The following is a 16,481-nucleotide window of genomic DNA, read 5'->3' on the forward strand; positions in this document are numbered from 1 at the left end:
TATATATTATATATATATATATATATGTATATGTGTGTGTGTGTGTGTGTATGTGTGTAGGTTTATAGATATGTATGTATGTATATGTTTTGTAGCCTTCTCAAGGGTGGAGGAGGAGAGGGAGGGGGAAAAATAAAAAGTACACAGCAAAGAACAAAAGAAAACTTAAAAGGAAGCATAGAAAAGCTGGGTTGCTTTGAAAATAATGCGTAGGATTTTCACGTAGGTTTTCATGAAATGGAAATTTATTGTTTTACACTGAATCCTCTCTTGTGTTCTACTGAATACGTGGAAATACGGGTTTTTTTTCTTTTTTTGTATTTAAGTTTAAAATGACAAAAAAAATTTAAAATAAAAACGTGTATATTCCTATATGGTGATGATATATGGGAAGAACTTCATCATTATTAGGACAGTTAGGAGAAGTCTATATAGACAGAGGGTATGGATGTGAGTTGATTATGTCGGTATAACCTTCAAAAAGAAAAATGAAGAGGTAAGAAAGAGGGATGCACTGGGAGAAGGAGAAAGGAGAGGTAGAATGGGGAAATTTTTGTCACATAAAAGAGACACACAAGGAAGAACCTTTACAGTGGAGGGGAAAATGTGGGGGAGGCAATGCTTAAACCTCATTTTTATCAGTATTTGTTCAAAGAAGGAACAACATATATACATACTCAGTTGGATATAGGAATCTACCTTACCCAATAGGAAAATAGAGCAGAAGGGAATAAGAAAAAAGTAGAGGGAAGGTAATAAAAGGGAGGGCAGATTACTGGAGGCAGTGATCAGAAGCAAAACAAACTTTTGAGGAGAGACAGGACAAAAAGAGAGAGAGAGAGAGAAAACACAAAAAAAAGAAAAAAGAAAAAAAGAAAACATAAGAAAATGGGATGGAGGGAAATACACAGTTAGTGATCATAACTGTGATTGTGAATGGGATGAGCTCACCCATAAAATGGAAGCAGATAGAAGAATGAATTAGAAATTAGAATTCAACAATATGTTGTTTACAAGAGACACATTTGAAATAGAAAGACATACATAGAGTCCAAATAAGGGGCTGCTTCAGCTAAAGTAAAAAAAGGCAGGGTAGCAAGCCCAATCTCGGACAAAGCAAAAGCAAAAATAGACTTAATTAAAAAGAATAAGCAGGGCAACCACATTTTGGTAAAAGGTACCATAAACAATAAAGTAATGTAAAAAAATTAATTAGAGCAAGTTTCTCTGATAAAGACCTCATGTCTCAAATACATATGGAACTGAATCAAATTTATAAAAATAAGAGCCAATTCTCAATTAATAAATGGTCAAAGGATACGAACAGGAAGTTTTCAGAAGAAGAAATCTAAGCTATCTATGAACATCAAAGCTATATAGGAAAAAAAAATGCTCTAAATCACTATTGATTAGAGAAAGGCAAATTAAAACATCTCTGATGTACCACTTCACACCTGTCAGAAATAACAAATGCTGGAGAGGAGGAGGGGGAAATAGGTACATTAATGAACTATTGGTAGAGTAGTGAACTGGTCCAACCATTCTGGAGAACAATTTGGAACTATGCCCAAAGGGTTATAAAACTGTCCATATCCTTTGAACCATCAATACCACTATAAGGTCTGTATCCCAAAAGGGACAAAAAAAGGAAAAGGATCTATATGTACAAAAGTAATTTATAGCAGCTCTTTTTGCGGTGGCAAAGAATTGGAAATTGAGTAGATGCTCATCAATTGGGGAATGGCTAGAAAAGCTGTGGCATATGATAGCAATAACTAGGGGGATGGTTTCAGTGGAAAAAATGACAAGACCTATATAAACTGATGCAAAGCAAAGTGAGAAGAACCGGGAGATCACTGGGCACAGTAAGAGCAGTGTTGTAATGATAACCAACTGTGAAAGAATTGGCTACTCTGATCAATACAATGATCCAAGACAATTCCAAAGGACTGGTAATGAAAAATGCTATCCACCTCCAGAGAGAGAATTGATGAACTCTTCATGAAAATTGAAGTGTAATTTTCTCACTTTCTTTATTTTTCTTGCTTTTTTAAAAAAATATGGCTAATTTGGAAATATGTTTTGCATGATTTCACATGTATCATATAGCTTGCCTTCTCAGTGGATGGGTAGGGGTGGCAGGGAAGAAGAGTATTTGGAACTACAAATTTAAAAAGAAAAGAATGCTAGAATAAACAATACATCTTTAATTTTTTTAAATAAAATATACCCCCAGTAAAATAAAATAAAGAACCCCACCCCAGAACTGTCCTGTCAATGACCTCACAAACCAGGGAAATTGAATCAGGGAAGGCTTCATGGAGGAGGTAAAACTGGAACTAGTCCTTGAAGGATGAGTAGAGTTTAGCTAGGTGGAATAGCCTCAGTGTCCTTGTCTGCAAAAATGAGGGAGTTGGACTAAATGTTCTCTAAGTTCCCTTGCAATATTTAAACCTACTCCTATGGTCCCTGTCTTCTGGGAGTTCACAGAACAATAAGGAATAGTGGACACAACTATGGAGCTTTCCCAGGGAAACTTTCTGACCTGTCACAGGCTGCCTATTCCTTAGAGTTGTCTACTCCAAGTCCCCGAGGAGGAAAGAGTGACAAAAGGGGCTAGAAAAGGAATGGTTTCCCCTACATTCATCCTTCCATTCCCTTCCACAATTAAATCCTACCTATCTGTTGTAACTTAGCTTCAACACTGTCTCGTCCATGCATCTTTTCCTGATTCCCTCTTTACACCTTTACACACACACACACACACACACAAGCACAAGAGTCTTGGAACTCCCACACCTGTATTGAGCATCTTTGATACATTTATCATGTATTATTTTGGAGTCTAGTTATCTGTGTACATTTCATATTTTTCACCTCAACTATAGGTTTCATGAGGACAGTGATCTGTCTTCTCTAACTTTTGTTATCTCTCCAAGAGGAATCACAGTCTTGCACACAGTGTGTGTTGAATAACACTTGGTTATATTCAGTCAAAGAAAATCCCATTTAGTGAAAGGGTTTGGATATGAAAAAGAAAATATCATAAAAATGTAAGCCTTGCTATTGGTATTTAAACACCAGATGGATCTGTTTTCTCTTATTGAGACTTCCCTCCAATGAACTAGATTGAAATCCATGCAACCTGCCCATCCAGAGTGACTCTCATAACGTCCTCTTCCCCCCCCCCCAGAGTTTGATGCCCTGGGGGCCTCCAACAAACAATGCTGCTGGGAGCTCTTCCATAAGTTCTCCAGACATTTCAAGGCTACCAGTGGAACCTTCTGGATGTCATCCTTCACTCTTGTCGTGTAACCAGACCGTTGTTTCTCTAGTAATGCAATGTCTTGAAGAAGTTCTTTATTTCTTTGGAGTTCCTCATTGGTTTATTGGTGCAGTGTGTTCTCACTCACCATGAACCACTCCATTGCCCTCTGTATGATGCATAGCTTTATTACATTATTATTGTTTTACTTTTTATTTGTTTATTATGATCAAAGCCTTCCACAATATGGCATTATTCTCCTTTTCTGACCCTATTACACACACACACACACACACACACACACACACACACACATACATATACACTCCCTACATAGCATGCTCTAGCCAGATAAGACTAGGTTCTGCCTCTCAATCATACTCTGTGCTTTGACAGTTTCTGCCTGTCAAAGTCTAACCCATTCTTCAAAGCTCAACTCAAATGCCATACTCTCCATGAGGCCATTTCTGATTCCCCTGAATCAAAACTAATGGCTCCCTCCTGTGAACCTCCAGAATATTATGGTAACATCTCTCTTGTGGTATGGAAGAGAAAGTATGAAAAATCAGGAGTACATCTTGGAAAGGAATGAAGAAATGGCTGGCCTGGGCAACCTTCTTAAACTGGAGGTTTTCAGAAGACACTACAGGACCACAGGATACTTCCAGTGTGAGAAATCCAGGGGTAGAGTGAACTTCCAGGTGAAGAGGTTGCTGTGACATGGTAGAGAAAGTCCAGAGAAGCAGGTGGGCTGCCTTTAAGGTAGTTATTCCAATCATTAAGCACCTACTACCTGCCAGGAGCTGTGCTAAGTACCTAGGATAAGACAGTCCCTGCCCTCAAGGAATTTTCAATCTAATGGGAGAAAACAACACACAAAAAGAGGCAGGAAAGGGAGAGAGGGAAGCAAGCAGGGGAGACTAGGGGGTACCTGGCTCAGGGGCATCTTGTTCCATGGAGTTGAAGCCAAATAGAGCAGCAGATACGGTGTGCAGTGATCTGAAAAATCCAGTCTCTGCCCTCCGTAAGGGAAGGCACTGGAAAGAGTTTGGTACTCCACCCTCTAACCCTCCAATCAGAGGGGAGAGGAGGTTGAGGGAGGTGGTATCAGTCAAGGCTTGAGTTAGCAGCATGGTGATGAGATTAGAGGTAATGCCCTTAACCTGGGAGGATCATCTTGTTCAGTGGAGTCAAAAAGCAGACAAAGAAGCAGATGCCCAGTGGAATATATATATATATCCTCATAAGTTCTAGAGCTTTAAGGTTTCACAATAACCCTGTATGAAAGGCACTAATGATATCTCTCTTTTACCGATAAGGAAACTGAGGCTGAGAAAAGTTAAGTGATTGGACCAGGACCACACAACTACTAAGGCAGGAATATTCCCTCCATCAAGAGCTTCAAGTTCTTTCTGCTCCCTGAACCAGCACACACTCTGTATGCTCTCCTTTCTACTTAGGATTCCTGGAAAGGAGGGCCTGGCAGAAAGAACACTAAACATATGTTTGCTATGAAAAGCCTCTAGAGTAGGGGCTCTTAACATTTTTGATAACATGCTGCCCTTTGGCAGTATGGTAAAAACAATGAACTCTTTCTCAGAATAATGTATTTAAATGAATAAAATAAAGCACACAAGATTACAAAGGAAACTAATTCTATTGAAACATAGTTATCAAAATACAAAAAATTTTAAAACAAGGTCACACAATTCCTGTTAACTCCTGCTTTAAAAGATGAAGACAGAGACTGGATTAATAGAGGACACAGCCACTAACTGTGGACCCCTTGAGCGCAGCAGAGCCTTCCCCAAGGAACACACAAGGCAACTTGTCCCTCCTTCCAAAAGGAAAAAAGCAACTAGGATGAACAATGAATAAATACCACTTGTGTGTTCTGAGGTTGTGGAACACCCTTCTTGGGCCATCAATCTTCTCATAATATTACCGACCTCACCCCCAAAGACACACATTTAGGCTATTCAGGTTAATCCAAGGTCTAAACTCTGAGGCTAGATGGTAGTTCAGTAGGTGTCAGCACAAATACCATGGAATCAAGCTTTATAGATCATGGAATCTATGTCTAAACTTAAGTAACTTTTCACTAAGACTAAAATCCCCCAGTGGACTTCCTTTGCCAGAAAGGTGCCTAGTAGGTATCTTGAAAGTCATTCAATAGGATGTGACTTACAGCAAATAAATAGCCAACCATGTGCTCACATAAAAAATTATTCAAAAGAGCTTCAGAAAAAGGGGAAGGACTCCATGAATATTTCATAGGCTGCTCTCTACTTTCATTAATGTTTCTCAATTGTAATGAAACACAACTCAAAATTTCCAACTCAGAAGTAATGGGCAACCTTTCCTTAGCAAATGACGCTTCCCCTGTATGGCAAACACAAGTGCAATTATTTTAAAAGCTACAAAGAATTAGCTTATATATTGCAGCCAACTTTAAAAAGTGTTTGTTCGTGCCCCGTGGGTGTGCATGATCCAAGGGTCTGGGGCTCATGCACAGAAGCTGTTGAAGGTACCTCAAAAATACTACCCCCCACACACACACACACACACCGCATGTAGCACACAAAGAGCATCCCCAATAGACCCACACTAATAGAACTACAAAATGTTAAAGCTGGGAGGAACTCAGCAAACATTTTAGTCTGTCTGACTAAGGAAACAGAACTAGATAAGGGAAGAATCATAGATTTAGAAGCTGGAATGGGCCATCTAGTCCAATCCCTCTGATTTTACAGATGAAGAAACTGAGGTTCAATGAACTTAAATGACTTGCCTGTCACACAGGTTGTAAGCATTTGAGGTGGGACCAAACTCAGATCCTGTGAAGCCAGAGCTGGTCCTCTTTCCACCCTACCACATGGCAGACTTGCCCAAAGATTGAGTTAGTGACGGATGAAGAACTAAAACCTGGGGTTTATAATTACCTGAAGACACTCCCCTAGAGACTTCGTGTGTTTGGTAGAGGGAATTGCTGTAATTTGCAATTTTTGATTGGATAGAAGGTTTGCTCTAGTTTCCTGGAAGCACTCTTGTTAGTACTGGCATAGAGACCTGGACTTTCCAAAATAATAGCTGCAGCTAAAACCTTCATTAAGGGTTAATGTGCAAATAAATCATATTAATTCATTCATTCACTCAACCATTCAACAATTACCAACGGCCTGTACTCCTAGCCCCATGTTGGTCACTATAGGGGAAACAAAAGAATGTAAGATCCAGGACACAGCAAAAAGAGCACCAGCTCTGGACTTAGGTTGAAATTGCACTTTGAATGCTTACTCCCTTGTATGAGCTTGGACAGAACACTTCACCTTCCTTGTTCTGTTTCCTCATCTACAAAATGGGAGAGACTAGGTGAAATCTCAGTTCCCTTCCTGCTCCCTCTCTCTATGATATTATGATCCCTAGTTCCCTTCCCCCACCCCTGACAATCTACTTGGGTAGAAGTGACTCACACACACAGCAGCTGGAAAATGATATGAGGCAGTATATGACCAGGTACTGAAGTGAGTCCTTTTGATGGTAAGTGCTTAAGAAGTTCAGAAGAATCTGAGAGAAGTATGAACTGAGATAGTCAAGGAGAGCTTATAGATTCACAGAATTCCCCACAGGTTCCCCACCCCTGATTCTAGGCCAACTCCTTCATTTTAGAGGGATGATTTGTCCAGTCACACAGTCACTGCAGCATCCCCTCCAGTGCCACAACCCAATTTACATTCTCACTGGTGGATTGAGTTCCCAGAGGGCAATGACCACTGTTCCCCTCAGGATTGTGGGGGTAACCCTGAGAGGTTGAGAGTACTAGTTGGCTCCTGAGACCCAACCAGTGCATTCTCTCATCAATCAATTGCCTAAATTCCATTAGCTTTTAAAAATGGGATTTACTGAGAAGCTATAGCACATTGTAAATAAAAATATTTAAAAACCTAGCTTTGAAAGATTTAAGAATTCTGATCAATGCAATGACCAACCAAGATTCCAGAGGAATCATAATGAAACATGGGTTCCTCCCATGTCCAGACAGAGAAGTGATGGACTCAGGATAGACTCAGATTGAACAGATTTTTTTTTAACATGGCCAGTGCAGTAATTAGTTTTGCTTGACTATGTATATTTGTTATAAGAAACATGTGTGGCAAAAGGGCACTTCCCAATGCCTGGTCTAAGAAGTCTTTTTTTCCTTTTCATGGAATCCTTTCAGATACAGCTTTCAGTTGGGATGTGAATGTCAGTAGCTTTCTAGAAGCCACAGCAGCTCTTAAGGGCTGCAGGTGCTTCTTCTCTAATTAGCCCCTACCGCTCTGGTGGCCGTTTCTACTTCTATTCCTTTCAGCGGACTCAGGCACTGATTCCAGTTGCTAATGGTACCTTTGAAAGCTCTTATGGCTCTCCCAAAATTACAATGTCTCCATCCAGACAATTCTATCTCTGACACTCACTCACCTAAAAGTAGGAAAGAAGACACACAAAAGAAACAGAGGCATTATGTGCTCACAGACATGCAGTGGCCAGATGGAAGAAGGCAGCTTACCACTGCTTTCCCACCTGACAGCTTACAACAGTACTTTTCTCAATTGCCACCAGGAAGGAAAACAGACCAAGCTCATTCCTTTGGATTTGAATTTGATTCTGGGTCATCTTAAGTCATCATCAGTCCTTCTGGTTCCTCTGAAAAATATTTTGTCACCCCGCTGTACCAACCCTTCACTCACACGTAGCTGAAAAGAGATTTCTTTCCCCCAGCTTTCCATGAAGTCACTTAAACGAACCCAGCAGCAAAATATCTGCATATGCTTAGTTTCTCTTCCCCTATTACAAGAGGCTCATAGGATTCAAAGCTAGAAGAGACTTCAGAAATCTAGTCAAAGTGACTACATTTGACAGATGTGTAAACTGAGGCTCACTAAGAAGAAGTGACACCCTAGGTCAAAAGTTGGTGGCAGAGCCTGGACTAAAACTCACCAGTCTTGTCTCTTGGTCCAGTGCTCTCTGGACTGCACCACAATGCATTGTGTATACAGTGGAGCAAATGCTTAGTCCGCTTATACCTTTCCCAAGAAATAATTTGGCTAATTAACAATGCTTGTAAGTATGGATTGTGACCTATCTCCATCTGCTTCTCCTAGAGGACAAAACACCCTCTGCTTCTCTAGATTCAGTCCTGATAACAGACTGTATATGTTGTCTTCTTCTATCAGTAAGCTCCTTGAATACAGATATTGTCTCTCTTGCTTTCTTTATACACGATGCTTATAGCACAATGCCTAGCACATAGTAAATGCTCAGTAAACTGCATTCATTCATGGATCGACCCAGGAGTGTCCAGGTTCTTGTGGACTCTCAGACAGCTGAGGCATGGCCAGAAACCTGTGGATACCTGTATCAGAAGGGCTTCAAATTAGATAAGACAAACGATTATCTGATGGCAAAATCTCCAAACCTGAAGACTTCAAGAATAGGATAGACACTTACCCCTCTTGGGTAATATGCACAACTTTATCCAAAAAGAAAATGATTGCCTGGGTCACTTCTAAAATCTTGCTAACAGACTTGTGAGGAAGGTGCTTTGTAAATCCTCACGAACCATGCTAACCTGGGTTGTTATCATTATCCCATGATATCAGAAAGTCGTGGGTAGTGATAAACCATTGAAAGTTGGCTTATGGTCTTAGTATTCCTCCTCAGGCTTAGAGAGGGTGTGTGTGTGTGTGTGTGTGTGTGTGTGTGTGTGTGTGTGTGTGTGTGGGTGGGTGGGTGTGTGTGTGTGTGTGTGTGAAAGAGAGAGAGACGGAGACAGAGAGACAACAAGAGAGATAAAGATAGAGACAGAAAGAGACAGAGACAAAATAGATAGTTCAAATATCTTGCTCTGTGAACACAAACAATTCTGAAAGGGAAGGAAATTCCTATTCATTACAACACCATCTTTTTCCCCAAGTCCTATTCAAGTTTCATTCACTTTTGCCAGGTTGCCTTCCCCACCTTTGTTTCCTCCATAGAGTCTGTCATACAACCACTTTCCACACCCTAAATGGGGAAATTACACCAACCACCTTCCCCACCCAAAGGCTGCTACAGCCTCACTTCCCAGACTGAATCAGACAGGAAGAGTTGACAAACAAGTGGAGGTGGGGGGCAGAGAGAAACTTTGCACTGTAACAAAATTATCTTGGTGGAAAGACTTCACTCATGAAAGAAACACGCTAGTAGCAATTGAACTTGGATAAATTAACATCTAATAAGCATCGATTATGCACCAGGCACTGCGAACATACAAAGATGAAAAATTAACACAGAAGCCAAGCAAGATGTTGGAGTAGGAGGAAGCAGTAAGGCCCAGCCCTGCCTCCACAACCACCACCACCACCACCACCACCATCATCAAAGAATCCACCAAAAACCTAAAAAACCCACAGACCTAATCCTGATCAGGAAATTCAAGTAAAATCATAGCCAGCCATTTTTTCCATTCCAGGTAATCATAGGGAGGCAGATAGAGATTTCTGGACAAAGGAGACAGCACCTAGGGAGGGGAAGGGAGGGGAAAGGAAAGAAGAAAGAGAAGAGAAAGGAAGAGAAGGTGAAAATGGAAGGGAGGGAAAAGAATGGAGGAGGGGGAAAGAGTGAAAGTAGGAAGGAGGGGAGGGAAGGGAGAAAAAGGGGGGCAAAAATATAATAGAACAAAATTTAAAAGGGTTTGTACAAACAAAACCAATGAAGCTAAAATTAGAAGGGGAAGAATAACTGGGGGGAAATTGGCTGGAAATTTCTTTGATAAGGGTCTTATTTCCAAGATATATAAATGATTCAGATTTATAAGAGACAATCCTGAATTGATAAATGGTCAAAGTATATGAGTAGGCAGTTTCAAAGGAAGGAATCTATGCTGTCAATAGCCATATCAAAAAAAAAATGCTTCAAATCTCTAATAATTAGACAAATGCAAATTAAAGCAACTCTGAAATTTCACCTCCTATCCATCAGATTAGCAAAATTGACCAGAAAGGGAAATGACAAATGTTGGAGGGTATATGGGGAAACTGGTAGATTAATAGACTGTTAATGGACTTGTGAACTGGACCAATCATTCTAAAAAGCAATTTGGAACTACACACAAAAGTTATTAAACTATTCATATTCCCTTTACCCATCAATGCCATTACTAGGCTAATACCTCAGACATATAAAAGAAAGAGGAATGATCCCACATGTACAAAAATGGTTTCTAATAGCTCTTTTTATGGTGGCAAAGAACTGGAAACTAAGGGGTTGCCCACCTATTGGAGAATGGCTGAACTTAAAATATAAGAATATAGTGGGATACTGTTGGGCTGTAAGAAATGATGAAGGGAATAGTTTCAGATAAGCCAGGGAAGACGTCTTTAAATTGATACAGAGTGAAGTGAGCAGAACCAGGAGAACAATTTGTACCATAACAACATGTAAATTTTTAAAAAAAAAAATATAAACCTAAAAAAAATTAAATTAAATTAAATTTAAAGAAATTTTCAAAATCTTTTGAAAGATTTAAGAATTCTAATCAATTCAATGATCAACCAAGGTTCCAGAGGAATCATAATGAAACATGGGTTCCTCCCATGTCCAGACAGAGAAGTGATGGACTCAGGATAGACTCAGATTGAAACATATTTTTTGAACATGGCTAGTGCAGTAATTAGTTTTGTTTGACTATACATATTTGTTATAAGGCTTTTCTTTTTCTTTTTTTTTAATTCAATGGCTATGGGAGTAGAGGAAAAAATGCTTATTAGCTGAAAAAATGTTAAAAAATTTTAAAGTCCCAATATTTTTAAAAGAGCTATTCCTTCAAAGTTGCTCACATAAAGATTATTTGTAAATGAAAAAAAAAACTGGCACAAACTAAATGGCCAGCAATAGAATGGTTAAAGATATCATGGCGTCTTCTGCTGTCTATTCATGTACTGCTGACTGACACTGGAGAAATTCACAAAATGGTGTTGACTGGGTCCACTAAAAGTTTATGTTATGTATTCTCAACTGGGCACTCACTGCAGCATGGCAATCTTTTTACACAACCCTAATTAATTCACTATGCCACTCACCCTAGTGACTTTTCCAAACTTTTTTTCAGCCCTCCTCAAACTTCCCATAGTTCCTCCTCCCCTAAACCTCAAAGCTGAGAACCTTGGCTCATATTTTGCTGGAAAAAAGTGAGCTCATTTCCTCTTCTCTTCTGTTCATACCATGTCATTCAGATACATCTTTTCACTATCTCCTCCTTCATCCTTGTCTTTCTTAGAGAGATGACCTTTCTCCTTGCCAAGGCAAATCCCTTTACATGCACAGGTGATTACATTCTATCCCATTTTCTGCAGCAGATTGCTTCCTCTATCATCCTTACTCTCTTACTAATTTTCAATGGCTCCCTGTCTACTGGATGCTTTCTGATCGCCTAGAAACAAGCCTACATTGTCCACCGTCCTAAAAAAAAAAAAAAACTTCACCTGATCTGTCCTTCTCTGCTACCTATAGTTCTATATCTCTCTTCCCTTGTACACACACTCAATAAATTGAATTTATGGAATTCCAATGGCTCCCTTTATTCTCCAAGATAAAATACAAAATCCTCCATTTGGCTTTTAAACCCTTCATAATCTGGCCCCTTTCATACCTTTTCCAATCTTCTTACACTTATTCCCTGGCTGGCCTCCATTCCTGGAACTCTCTTGCTTCTCATCTCTGCCTCCTAACTCCCCTGGCTTCCTTCAGATCTCAGCCAAAGTCCCACCTTCGCAAGAAGTCTTTCCCGATTCTCCTTAATCTTAGTGTCTTTCATCTGAAATTACTACCAATTTATCCTATAGAATTGCTTGTACATAGTAGTTTGCATGTTGTCTCCATTAGATTGTGAGTTCTTTGACCTTGGGACCCTTTTACCTTTCTTTGTATGCTCAGCATTTTGTAGTAGGCATTTAATGATTATTAACCTGGAAAAGTGGCCTCATAACCCTTATCAAAGGGAGATGTCATCTGTAACTTTTTTTTAACCTTAAATTACATTCATTTCCTAATATATCCCTCATCATCCCCCAGCCAATGAGCCAATGATTTTTAAAAGAAAGCTGCTCATAAAAACCACTTCAGTTCACCAATAATGCCTGACATTGTAGTCCACACCAGTAGTCACCCAACCACACCTGCAAAAAAGAGAAGGAAATATACTTTCTTCAATCTGTCTCTAGGCACAAGTTTGTTTACTATAATTACATAGTATTCAATTGGGAGGGGGTGTTCTTTCCATTTACGTTCTAGTCCTTTTATATAATTTTTTTTTCTAGTTTTGCTTATTTCAATCTGGATCAGTCCATTTAAGTCTTCCCATGCTTTTCTGAAATCTTCATAGTCCTCAATTCTTATCAGGGAGCAATATTGCATTACGTTCATCTTAATTAAATATTCTGGGATGGAAAAGACCCCCAAAAAAAAAGAACGTAGGGATGTTCCTAGGAAAATTCACATCTCTAAAAAATTATCCTACCTCCCACAAGTTACTGCCTGAATTTTCCAACTTGCTTTTTCTTCCCTGGGAAATCAGCTATGGAGAAGCCGGTGCTCCCTGCCTTTGAAGCTATTTAGATTTCCTGCTCAAGATAGCTAGGATTAAAGCCCTCACGCTGCTGTCACTACCAGCAGCAGGATGAAGGGGAGGAGGGGGAGGGAATGCAAACTGCTCGCTTGCACTCGAATACTAAATCGCCTTCACAGGCTGATTATTAAGTGACTCCTCAGTTCTCATTTTTGCCTAATGATACCTTACCACAAATACCATCTGCTCAGCATTTTGTGAAGAGTTAACCTTAATAGATTAAAACCATCTCCTGCTCTAGGGCTTCAGGAGCCTCAATCTTCTTCCAAATGGGGTCCCCCCACCTCAGTTTGATGTAAAACAGTCAAAACGGGAGGGAATTCTATTTGCACACATTAAACAGAAAACTGAGTGAGGGTGAGGAAGGATAGGTGGTGCACAATAAGAGAATTATAGGTATTATTTCTCCAGAGATGGGTGGGTGGGGTGGGATTGTGTGTGTGTGTGTGTGTGTGTGTGTGTGTGTGTGTGCGTGTGTGTGTGGTGTGTGTGTGTGTGTGTGTGTGCTGGGCTGGCGAAGACTGATTGGAAATAATTTTCCCGGCACTGTCCTTGATTTGGGCCATGTTATTTGCTCCTGCCTGTTCGAAGTCCTAGTAGTCCATCGCTAAGGGTCCACCAGATCTCTGGGGATTTTCTGCACAAAATTGGCCCTTGGAGTGGGGCGGGATTTGGGGGGCGAGGAAGGTAACTCTTACTATCGCTTCTTCTGCAGGAGATAGGGAAGAGGGGTCAGGAGGCAGGCCTTTGGGAGATGTGGTTTCCACACACACACACAAAAAAAAAAAAAGTCGTCCCAGTTTGTTGTTTGGGGGAACTGATGACTTTTGAAAACTGGAACAAGCAGTGAAGAAGAATAAACTGCCCCGGGACAGCGGTGTTGTCGGGAAACCTGCACTTCTGCGGGCTAGAAAGGGATGCAAGCTGAGCGGGGAGATTGGGAGGTCTCGTCTGGCCCTCGGAGGCAGGCAGGGAAGGGGGTCTCAGTAGTTACTGCCTCTTGTCTGAGGGACTCTATAGCAGGGCGTTGTAGCTGGGGCGAAGGAGTAGGGGGAGGAGGCATTGTTTGCTGCACCCTCTAACAAAGTCCCAGAACCAGAACGAAGCTCAGCCGCTTTAACTGGCAGTGGGAGAGGAGGGGGATCCGGAAGCTCAGACACAGCACCTGCCGGGATTGGAAAGAGCTGGGCCAAAACCTGAGGAGGAAGAGGAAGGGGGGAGGGAAGAGATGTTGGTCTCCCCCTTCTTTCCCTGTATGGAGATAAGATTGGCACTGGGAGCTGAAAAGTCGGGGAGTTAAGGAGATGACACCGACGACTGGTGCTTCCCTTGCCTCCACCCCGCCCCCAACCAGCTGTCTGCAGGCGCCGAGATAATAACCCCTCATGAAACATTGATTTCGGGCCCAGCCTTCCCGCGCTCTGTAATTTCTCCGCACCTTGTACTGCAGCTGCCATGCTGAGATCCCCGCCGCGGGCTCAAAGGAAAGCACTCGGCCCAGCCCGGCTAGTCCCGGAGCCCCCTCCAGCTTTGCCAGTCCTTTACCCCCTCCAGGTGTCCTAGGCCCGAGAGTCCTACAGTACCCTGCCCCTCAATGTCAGGTGGGAATCCCCGTCAAGGTTATGGGGAAGCGCTCCGACATGCAATCCGGGAGCTGGAGGCCTTGGGTTTTCTGCGGGCTGCCCAGAAGTCCAGGTTCGGTGCCTCCCTCTCCAGGCTGAGTTTTCTCTGAGTTTCTCTGAGACAGAAAAGGGCATCATCTAGGGGGATCTAAGGGGAAACATCTTTCAGTCCTGCAAGCCCTGAGGCTCCTGTAGGGCTCACCAATTGAAGGGAGTAAAGGCAAGAATGCACAGCGCCCAACGACAGAGGGAAAGGGTAGGGGGAAGGGGGGATGCTAAAGAGATAGTTTATTTATTTGTTGGATACAGGAACTAACTGAATTCATTCACACTCGACTGAATTCAACACAACTCGATTTCCACAGTTGGGTGGAGAGGAGAGGGAAAATTGTGAAATTGTGAAATCCTCGTTTGAGCGTAACAACCCTGAGAGATACTTATCATTGTCATCTTGCATATAAGGAAACTAAGAGGTAACTGTCACCAATTGTCACCCAGCTTGCCAATTTCAAAGGCAGTATTCAAACCCACATCTTCCTGACACCAAGTTCAGCGTTCTAAGCACTACACCACTGCTGCCTGTTTTTATTTTTTTGCTTTTATATATGGCATGTATGTGTGTTTGTGAGTATATATGTTTTATAATGTGTTATGTGGCTATATTTAAATATACACACTATGGTGTGTAGATGTTTGAGGGTCAGAGAGGCTATGACAAAAATGTCAGTGTTGCCTGGGTGATTTAAGTATGTGTCCTGTATATGGAGTATGTTTATTTGTGGGTGGTATGTGTAATCTGAGGGGTGGGGGTGCATTTTTGTGAAAGGTGGTGGGTGGTGTACAAGTCCGGGGAGAGAAGTGATTGTTATTGTGTACGTGTGGTCTGGGCATGTATTTGAGTGATGGTATGGATGTAGCTGTGTATAGTTGATTGTGTACTTCTGTTCTTGTGTACTGTGTATGTGTGATGTAAATAGTCTATGGGCTATGCAGTTCTTAATCAGGATTGACCTGTAGGCTACGCTTTGAGATAGGAGCAAGCTTCAGTCGCCGAGTTTTTCTTGGTGGAAGAAGTAGAGGAGAGCAGATGCCCGTAGGAAAACAAGCTAAGGAAATGAAGGTTGCAGACCCAGGACCCAAGGAAGGTACAGTCTGTCGTTTTGCATCTCCCCTTTCCCAGCAAGTCCTTACAATAGTTTTGATCAGTCAGTCAAATACTGGTGTGGTGAAAAGAGCTCTTGACTCTGAGTCAGAAGACCAAGGTTCCACTCCCACCCCTGTCATTTAGAAGGTGATCACTTAACTTCTATGGGTCTCAGTTTTCTCATCTGTAAAATGTGAAGAATAACAATACGTTACTCACCTCACAAAGCTCTTATGAGAAACAAATATCTGTCAAGTTGTGTGAAAACCTTAAAGCACGAAGTTAATATAAGTTATTATTACTGATCTGTGCTGGGATTTGGGGCAGGAGGGGAATAAAGAGCAAGTCCTTGCTTCTCATTCTAGTAGGAGAGTCAAGGATTCACAGAATCACGTAATGAATTGTTTGCATGTTAGTTACTGTAGAAAGAACTAAAAGTTATCCTACCCGTTTCATTCTACAGATATGGCTCGCAGCGTGAAGTGACCATTACAAGGAACACACAAAGGAGTCAATAGCACAGCTAGCACTCGAACCCAGGTCTTTTGACTTCCAATGCTCTACACCACTTTCATCCAGTCTTTCCCAGCAATCGTGTCAGCGCCCGGGCCCAAAGCGACAAAAGCACAATCAGAGCCGACAGCCGGTCTGAGCCGCCCCGGCGGGGCGCGCCTATCCCAAGCAGGTTTGACTGGCAGCCTGTGCTTGTGGCTTCCTCTCTCTGACTGAGCAGCAGGGTCCAGGACGGACATCAGGAGCCAACGAGGAAGACTCCAAGAGCCTCTACCCTCTGAACCCGAAGCT

This window comes from Phascolarctos cinereus, unplaced genomic scaffold (genome assembly GCF_003287225.1).
Source record: "Phascolarctos cinereus isolate Bilbo 61053 unplaced genomic scaffold, phaCin_HiC Scaffold_2;HRSCAF=192, whole genome shotgun sequence".
NCBI lineage: Eukaryota > Metazoa > Chordata > Mammalia > Diprotodontia > Phascolarctidae > Phascolarctos > Phascolarctos cinereus.